This window comes from Penaeus monodon, unplaced genomic scaffold (genome assembly GCF_015228065.2).
Source record: "Penaeus monodon isolate SGIC_2016 unplaced genomic scaffold, NSTDA_Pmon_1 PmonScaffold_4684, whole genome shotgun sequence".
NCBI lineage: Eukaryota > Metazoa > Arthropoda > Malacostraca > Decapoda > Penaeidae > Penaeus > Penaeus monodon.
The window spans coordinates 1-10,670 of NW_023659535.1; the positions used below are offsets into that span (position 1 = coordinate 1).

The window sequence follows — 10,670 nt, forward strand, 5'->3', positions numbered from 1 at the left end:
TCACCCATCCCGCAGCAAATTTTCTCGGATGGCACGTCCATCCAGATCCTGGTAGCCTGACCTCCCTCTGCTTCCGTTTTGTTACACCGTGTTCCGCTTTCTCTCTCTCTCTTTTAACCCCCTCCTCCCTTTCCTCTTCAGACCTGAAGATGGAACCAGGTGGATTTCGAAACTGTAGTCTCGTTTTCAATAAATCTAGTTTTTGTATTGTGGGTTTTTCTTCCACATTTGAATTTACTGTGTATCTTCTGAAAAAAAAGTTTCTTCCTTACTTATAAACTTTTATTCAAAGGATTAAGTCTTACTGAATTGTTATATATTAAGAATGGACAATAACTGGAAGCTGTTCTGTTTGATACAAGCATAGCAAGGTAGGGATCTACTTTCTTGATAGAAACAATAGTGTTATATGGAACTCTTCCAGTAAATTAAGTTTCAGGAATGAGCAAATAAAAAATAATAAAGAATAATTGTCTAAGTTTTAAAATTTAATCTTTCAGGATAGATTTATCAGAATTGTATCAACGTGGGGACAAAACGCTAACGGGTAATGACCTCCTCAATGATCAAACTGCAGGACGGAAAATTACAAGAAATCAGAAGCGGAAACATGATGAAATCAATCATGTACAGAAGGTAAGAGGAGGTGACTGTTGTTTGTTTGGGAGCTTGGAATTATTCTTATATTGAAAAAACAGCAAAAAAACGTTTACTTGTCTGTGTTTGCATGTTTTTTTTTCTGTGTTCTGGATCCCCGTGGTTACATTCCAGTAAGCCTTAGAGGTAGAGCTTATCAGTATCAGACTTTTGGCATGAATCAACATTTGAATTTGAAAATAAAAGTAAAAGCTATTCATTTCTTCCTTTGATGCTTTATACATAAGATGCAAAGATGTAAATTTTCATCACAAAATAATAATTTTAATAAGCTCTTGCTAAAATGGTTAAAATGTCCAGCTGTCCCCAATGTCTTATTTGCCACCATTGTGGGATGTTGCATCTCATGTATTCCTATTTTTCATGATCAAGCATGAGCTTTTCTAAACTGTTATTCTATTTTCCAATGTCTTTTTTTCTGTTCTGTTCTGTTCTGTTACTGTCTGGCATTTTTTTCTGGCCACACCCACTGTACCATCTCCAAATCACTGTTCCCCTTGTAGGCTTTCCTTTTCCAAGAGAATTAAATTCTTCAGCTGTGTTTCCTGCATCAATTTTGTTGTAAAAGGAATAAAGGGAGTGTGAAATAGTCTCAAGAATAGGATGTTTGCTTGCTGTAAGGGATTAGTTAACTACACTGAACTGCATAGTGAGCATTTTGAAAACTGTCTAATGTGTCAAATGTTAAAGCTATCAACATTGTTAATCCTGAATCCCCATTTGAATATTGTAGCTCGAAGTAATATGACATTTATTTAACTTACTCTACTGCACACCTCAGCCTCTTCCACTACATATGTGTGCCAGTGTTTGTAAAACATATTTTGCTTGAGAAGTTTAGCAGATTGCTTACTTTGAGATTATCCAAGCTTTTTATGTTTTCCAGAATTCAAATTTGTTTCTATATGTGGTCTCACAACAAAATGTACTTAACAGCCAAATTTTTGTCTTGATACTATGTTTTGCTTTAACTACATTTTTTAATTAAGGTACATTAACCCAATCACAATGAATTATGTAGTTTTTTATGAATTATGTTACAAATTGCACCACATCTGCTCAACCACAAGGAGTCTATTAGTAGGCCATAGTGCTGCGCCTGATTTCCTCATTCCTTGAATTTGTGGGAAAATGTGTTTTTCTTTCTAATATTATTAATATTGATACTGTTATTATTCTACTTGGTATTATGATGATTAAATTGTAATTGAAATATTAAATACATTAAATACAGTAGTATATTACAAATGAAAAATTAAGGAAAAAGGTAAGCAAGTCAGGTTGGTAGGAGAAATAACTGACTTCTTGATTACTAGATACTTGTAGAGGCATCTATGTTAAATACAATAAATGAACTTATATTATAGTGGGTATAGCATGTATTCTTGCCATCTGTGCCGATTGGATTAAACAGTGATTTACTTTTGTAAATAATTCCCCAGGAATGGGAATGCATGAAAGACAATTAGTGAAATCACTGACCTAGCATCTCACAATCTTTAGTTTAAGTTTAGAAGGCCAATACTTTGGTCAACTTGATGGTCTAGGTCCACCAGGGGCAGGGGGTTATATAAAAATAATAATGATAGTGATGGTAATGATTATGAGGATAATATTGATAGCAATAGTGATTTTATTGTCAGTGATTCTTTTGATATAGTTGAGTTCCAGTTTTATCTTTTCATTTTTCTTCCTGACCAGACCTATGCAGATATGGACCCTACAACGGCAGCACTGGAAAAAGAACATGAAGCAATAACAAAAGTAAAATACATAGACAGAGTGCAGATAGGTCGGTTCGAGATTGACACGTGGTATTTCAGCCCATATCCAGAGGAATATGGCAAAGCACCTAAACTCTATACATGCCAATATTGTCTAAAATATATGCGACTTGAAAAAACCTACAGATATCATTTGGTAAGATAAACATCATCTTTTTATTTAGATAATAATTTTTTTTTATATCAAATAAAAGGTATATTGAGATTCCTGACTTATTGATATCATTCTTGTAGTTTTACTTTTAAGGTATAGAAATGTTAATTTTTTGTTCGGATTTGGCAGAGCGAATGCACATGGAGACAACCACCGGGTAGAGATATTTACAGAAAAGGAACTTTAAGTATCTATGAAGTGGATGGGGCAGAACACAAGATCTATTGCCAGAACCTTTGTCTTCTTGCAAAACTCTTCCTAGACCATAAGACATTATATTTTGATGTTGAGCCATTCCTGTTTTATATCCTGTGTGAGGTGGACAAGCAGGGAGCACATTTGGTTGGTTATTTCTCAAAGGTAAGTGTTGGATGAGCATGTTTTTAGTGATAACTGGATATGAAAATCATTGCATTATGTCATGATAGAACAGATAAAATTAATTATGTTTTAGTAATTAATGCCATTGGTGATGATTATGGTATTAATTATTATGATTTCAGTAGTAAAGGTGATAAACATATTAACCATTGGCAATGACTGCATTATGCACTGTGGTTTTGTTTTATTAAATTTGGTTATACATACATGGTTAGTTATGAATTAAAGGCCTACCTGATCTCACCCATGTACCCAGTCCTTAAATATCTTAACCCCTTGTTCGCGGTGACATCTACTATGATGCCTTTGTGGCATAGCGCCAATGCCATGGGTGGTATTCCTATAGATGTGGCCCATAGAGATATACTTGTTTGACAGACCGCATGGCTGCCAAAAAAGCCTGCACACATTGGGTTAAAGATGTTTTTATTTAACTTACTATCATTCTATTAAAGTTATTGTTTTTTTATCGTTATTATTGTTATAACATGATTTTGCGAGAGTGAGAAACCTATGCACAGCATCTCAATATGTTCTTCCATTCACTTTTTTCATTAATATATTATGTTTTGTGTAGGTCATTATTTGGTGTTTCTTTGTGTTTTGCAGCTTAAAAATTCCATCTTATCAGTTACATGAAGATTGTAGTAAACTGAGTCTAATGTAGTATTCATGTTTGCTGAGTAAGTTTGCTTGTGATTATGAATAATAAAGGGATTGCAGAATTATTTAAAAGAAATATGAAGTTTCTTAATTTTTTTTCTTTCAGTTAATTTCATGTTCTGTGGCATTCAAGATATGTCTTGTCCTTTATAGAAAGGTAGCAATAGACTGATTTTGTAGTATTAGCTAATATATTTCTTTGGAATATGTGTGATAAAATGATTGCAGAATTATTTGACAAATTTCTTTATTTTTTTTCTTTTAACTTTTATGTTTCATCATCTTATTTTATGAAAAGTTGCAATAGACTGATTTCTGCAGTCTAGGGTAAAACTTTGAAATGTGTCAGTTTGTTGAGATTTCTGGGATTATGCTTCAGCTCCATCTGCATATGACTAGACTTAAGAAAATGGAAAATAAAAAACATGAGCTAAGGACCTCAAAAAATAGGAAATTTGAATTTATTGTGAACATTAGTATTGAAATTTCTCCTAAACTTGATGTCACATTTATATACATCATTTAGAACTGTTACACATCACCACCCACCCACTGAGTCATGAGTCACACCAAGGTACCTATAAGACAGATATCATCACTTCCACCTGTATGCTGCAACTGCCATCAATTGATGATAAAATGCAAGTTACTCAACCTACATATCCTTATTTAAGTATCTTTAATTCCTGCCATCAGTTTGAAAAATATTTACCAGAATGAAATGCCTTTGCTGTCTCCTCCCCCAAATGAGGAAATTGATGAGTTCTACACTCATCCATTGGAAATAGATATTAGATAGTGACAGTGAGTGTATGAAGTAATAATGAGGTATCCAAGGACAGGGGATGCAGTGGAAGCTATTATTATTATTATTGTTGTTGTCTTCATTATTATTGTTATTGTATTGTTATTATTATATTATTATTATTATTATTATTATTATATTATTATTATTATTATTATTATTGTATTATTATTATATTATTATTATTATCATTATTATCATTATTATCATTATTATCATTATCATTATTATCATTATCATTATCATTATTGTTATCATTATCATTATCATAATTATTGTTGTTGTTATTATTGTTATTGTTATTAATATTATCATTTTATTATTTTTAAAATTATTATTGTTAATGTTATTGTTTTTGTGATGATGATGATGATGATGATGATGATGATGATGATAGTGATGATGATGATGATGATATGATGATGATGATATTGTGTGATTGTATTGTTTTTATTGTTTTATTTTATATTATTGCTATATGATGTGATGATGATGATGATGATGTGATGATTGATTATTATTATTATTATTATTATTATTTTATTATTATTATTATTATGTTATAATTATTATTATGTTATTGTTATGTTATTATCATTGTCATTGTCATTGTCATTGTCTGTCATTGTCACTGTCATTGTCATTGTCAGTTATTGTTATTGTTATTGTTATTGTTTATTGTTATAGTTATATATTGTTTTGTTATTATTATTGTATTTTATTATTATTGTTATTATTGGTATTGTTACTGTTATTGTTTTGTTATGGTATTATTATTATTATTATTATTATTACTTATTATTATTATTATTATTCTTATTATCATTATTATTATTATTATTATTATTATTATTATATTATTATTATTATATATTATTATTATTATTATTATCATTATTTTATTATTATTTATTCTTGTTGTTGGATATTATTATTATTGTTGTTGTTACTTTTGTGTTTTTTGTTGTTGTTTTGTTTATATCAATTATTATTATTAATATCATTTCATTAACATTATTATCATTGTTATTTTATTATTATTATTATAAAAAATATTATTATATTATTATTATTATTATTATTATTAGTTATTATTATTATTATTATTATTATTATTATTATTTTAATTATTATTATTACATTACTATTACTATTACTATTACTTTACTATTACTGTTACTATTACTATTACATTACTATTGTTGTTATATGTTATTATTGGTTATTACTATTAATATAAGCATCATCATTATTATCGTAATTATTATATATTATATATATTTACAATACTAGTAGTAATAGCAATAAAACTTGTCTCTGAATTCAAATGAAATGGTGTGATTACGGGAGTCTATACCTGACTTCCTTTGTGACTAAACATGTGTTTAATACATCTATGAGTAAACAAATTATAAACTAAAATTACAGTAGAACAGAGTAGGTAAAATCTTGCTACAATGAGTTTAAAATATTTCAAGATCCTTTTTGGGATAATTCCAATATGAATTGAGGCTTTAAGCTGTATTCAGCTGTATTTCCTCACTGCCCAACCAATGCCTACAGAGGAACAATTGATTACTGTATACAACTTATATCTGCCTCGGCCACAGTTAATGGGATGGATCTTGCCACCTTGAATTTAATGTGGTTTGTCATGATGTGATTAGATGTCAGTTTGTTTGAGTGATAACCAAGAAGGCTGGAAATTTCAAAATATTATGAAGAAATACAGAAAACTTCATGTAGCAGTTTCAGTGCAGTACTTCTTTTTAGATTTTTTGTTCTTTTGAATGATGCATACTTGTAATTATCAGGTCTTGTATAATCACAGAGTCTTAAACCAATTACATAATGAAAGAGGTTGCTACCTCATGATCTTAAGTGATATACTGCTTAAGAAGGGTTTATGCATTTATATGTTATAAAATTTTTAAGATTAATGTAATCATTATTATTACTAGTATTATTTATATATTTATTTTTATTTTATATTATGTTATTTACTTATTTTAATTTTATATTTATTTTAGAAAGGAAACAGATAATTTAGAATGGTTTGTGTTGTTAATGCTTTTGATAATTCCACAAATTTATTACTTTCAGAGAAGAAAGTCCAGATCGGCACAATGTAGCTTGCATTATGACGCTTCACCATTCCAGAGAAAGGCTATGGAAAACTCCTTATAGCTTTTTCAGGTATGTTTTAAATGGTTTAACTTGTGCTTTAAGTAGTAAGAACAGTGTTTAATCACTGAAAGCCATAATTTTGGGGGGAATTCACATAGATGAACAGTAATGTTGGGTGCTACTTTAGTATGCACTCTGCCTTCCCTTCGAGCTAACATAGCCTAATCTTGTCTCACAAACACAGCTTTTAGGATATCGCAGTATGATGTCCTTTACCTCATTTTAGTTATTATTGTGGCTGATATTAATTCATTAAATTTACCTGAAATCCGGTGACTTGAAAAAAATTGGCTTGAACTACATGCTGTTATACGAAAAATGGCGGAGGGCCAGAAGACAGAACTTGCTTGTCATTGAATTTCGCTTAGGCTGGGGTACAGGATGACTTTGCCATGATTCACCAAGCTCTTGCAAGGTGATTAGACCTCTGTGGCCCAAGGAAGGCTTTTTCATTAGTTCCATCAATAAATGTTGGTGGAATGTACCATCCATGAACCATGACTGGAGAAGCGCAGCTCCAGGAAGGACAAACCTAATCTTCCTGGCACGTACCGGTGCACAGGTTGTATACAGAAAATATGATATTATGAAGAGATAAAATCAAATGACATAAATACATAAGTTACTTATTGCGTATTGTATTGCACTGTATTCATGACTATACCTAGAGAAATGTATTGTCCTGTGGCAGGGAAAACATCTTTTACTCCTCTTACTATAAATCAAATCAAATACAAATGATAGACATTGGAAAATGTCCAGAATGCTAAAAAATGCGAAAAAAGAAGTACCATTGCACAGGGAGGCATGAAGTCTTTTCAATACCCGTAACTTGCAGAGGGCCATTCAGGTAAACCTAATGCCCATATTTTGGGCATATGTGGCAATGAGCATCCAGGATCTAAGGGTTTAAATATTCTATAATCATTATAAGGCAAGAGGTATACATATAATTAAATCTGTAAATATCTGATTAAGTTTTAGTTACCTGATATATAGTTAATCTGTAAATTCTTTGCTTCAATCCTTTGTCAGTTATGAGCTCAGCAAGCTAGAAGGAGTTGTGGGTGAGCCCTGAGAAGCCTCTGTCTGATCTTGGCAAGCTTTTCGTACCGTCATATTGGACCTGGGTACTTTAGAGAGTCTACGAGATTTTAAGGCCCTGTTCCGTCAAAGTCTCAGGTAATGAAGGAAGAGATGTTGGCTAAAGAGTGTATGGTATTAGGATGAATTTAATGTGGATATTAATGATACTGATAATTGTTTGACGATGGAATTACGTATTTAAAATAAATAATAGAGAGTTGGATGAATTATGTTCTTAAGTACTAGGATTATTTTAGAGTCGGTAAATGTGTAGTATTAGTAACGTAACGTTGTCGATATGACTATTATATTTTGATAATTATTTTTATTTGCTGGTGTAATACATAAAATACTGTTAGGGCTATTAGTGATTATGTTACAGATAATAGAATTTAGGATATTAAAATCCCACAGCCAGATGACCAGCATCACACAGCTAGACATAAGTTCCACGCTGCAGAGCATCAATCTAGTAAAATAACTGGAAGGGTCAGCATGTTATATGTGTCACCCAAAACTTGTGGAGGAATATATTAATTCAGCAGCCCAGTTCAAACGTCAGGACTAACATAGACCCTATCCCTTCTGCGGTTAGTTCTTGATTGTTGTAGTACATAGTTGTTTGTAATGAACAACGCAGTAATGTGTACAAAGATGAGAGTGATATGTACTATATTGATTATTCCTTTTCTGTTGTGGCTGTGTTTTTCTAATATTTGTTCGTTCTTTATGTGTATATCAAAAGGTCATGATTAAAGAATTAACATAGTCTCTTGTTGTGGAATTATATGTTATAATGCGAAAATTCCAATTTATGGGTAAAGTCCCTGAGTAGTAGATCAATATTGTGGATAAAAGACTGTTGTTGTGTATATAATTTTAGAATAGATTGAGGGGAAAAAAAAGATTTATTCACAACCAACAATCTGAGTTATTTTTTTTAACTGATAAAGATATACATGGCTTAAAGAGCTGACCAGTTTTTGGTTTTTCGTCAGAGCAGTACAGGTTCATGGGCATCATGACTGTAGATTCGGAGATGTTCACAAACCGGTTGTAAAGCATGTGGTTCCTTCACAAGTAAGGATATAAATTAAATGGGTGTTTTTTTGTAGGTCATCAACCTTGAATGGATGTAATCCTATAGTCATTAGGAAAATATCTGTAATCTTAATGGTTGGAGGGATTGATTATATTGGATTGTAAGTAAATACAGAAAGATCTAAATAATATCTGGTTAGCCTTGCTTCATGGACTGATGTTGAGTACCACTGTGTACACAGTAAAGAGATAAAAACTGCCTGATTAAAGAAAAGAATATATAGATGTAATAAGGGGAACAGATAAAAATTGATTATTTACAAAATGATACGATGTTTTATTTATAATAAAAATAATCTGGTAGAACAGCAAAACAGTAAGATGCCTTGCCATAGTGAGTTATTAACTGTAGGCATCGTTTTGGTATGTATCATTTTGCTGGATATAATGTTGGAACGATGATATATTTTTTGTTTCATCTTCCAGATGGTTCGCCACCCAATTTATGACAACAAGGCCAAGGAAAAATAAAAGTCATGTTAATTATCCTTCCCATCATTTTAAAGTTATGTGATGCAGATGGACATAGTTTTATTTGAGGTGAAATATTGTACAGTATATATGAGATGACCAGTAGGTGTTTAGTTTCATTGTATGTGAATAGAAATACATTTTTATCGAAAGAAAGGGAGGCATTGTTTAAATTTCCTTAGGTCATTTCATTCTGATATTGATGTCTTTCAGATAATATGTAATTCCTATCTACAAGAAAACAATTTTGTTTTTTTTGATTCGAGTAATAGTGACCAATTTAAACAATTATATTTTAAGTATGGTTATTTAAACAATTTATAAAGATAGTTCTCATATTGCATACCATTAGAATGGTAAATGATAAAACACTTGATTATATAAATGCGTACTGCTAATATTTCATATCATAGTGATAATATAAATAAGAAATAAAGTTGCGGTAATATTTCTATTTTCATTTTGATATTTCATTTCCAACAGGAATTGAAAAAAAATTACATCTTCCTCTTCAGCTTTTTTAAGAGAAAAAGCATGGCAGAAAATGGTTGGTGTGCCAAAACAAGTCTTGTTACAAAAAATTTAGTACATTATTTGTTTTTCATAATAAGTAAAGGAGATACCCAGTGACATAGATTTGCCTTTTGATTGACTTCTATGTTACAAAAATAAAGGTATTTCTGAGGATTTTTTTTTTTATTTCTGACTTTATATTTTTGCAATTACAAATGGTTCCTTTTTTTGTCCAGAAAAAAAAATGTATATAAAAGCTAAATAAAGTTCCAATTCCTTTCTGCAAATTTGGATACTTTTTTAGTTTCCTTAAACTTTAACATACTTTTATTCAAGACTATCCACAATAGTGCTTGTTTGTTCCATAATGTTTCCATAGGTATGTCTTAAGTACAGTCAAAGAATGTACATGAATGAAAAGAATAATTTCCAAGTTTGTGTAATAATATTTAAATGTTGTTGCTGTTGTATTTTTCTTCTCACTATCAGGTATTGTGTAACTTTTTCAACTGTTTGTTTTCTTTAAATGGTATACAGCAATAGCATTCTCTACATAATATAATTTACCTATATTCCTTGTTCATATACTGATAATGATGTATTACATTATTTCCAATTGGTATATAAGATATTTCTTGGGGACACTTTTAAAAATCAGTAGGCGAGTAACTGCTTTTATTGAGAAAATGCAGAAAGCAGTTTTTATAACTCTATGTATTAACAGTATGTTTGTATGTAAGTATGCATTGTACTCATACACCTAAAGGTAGAGACAAAAAGCAGTTGTTCTAGCTAACTAAAAGCAACAGACTTGAGAGGTTGCTTGCCTTGTTAAACTGTCTATATGTTGTCCTGTTGAAAGTTTATT

The 10,670-nt window shown here is 30.6% G+C and overlaps 1 pseudogene; it reads left to right on the forward strand.

The window, feature by feature from the left end:
- The first annotated feature begins 500 nt into the window (after window positions 1–500).
- Window positions 501–9,289, forward strand: LOC119570999 (annotated as a pseudogene).
- Window positions 9,290–10,670: the final 1,381 nt, after the last annotated feature.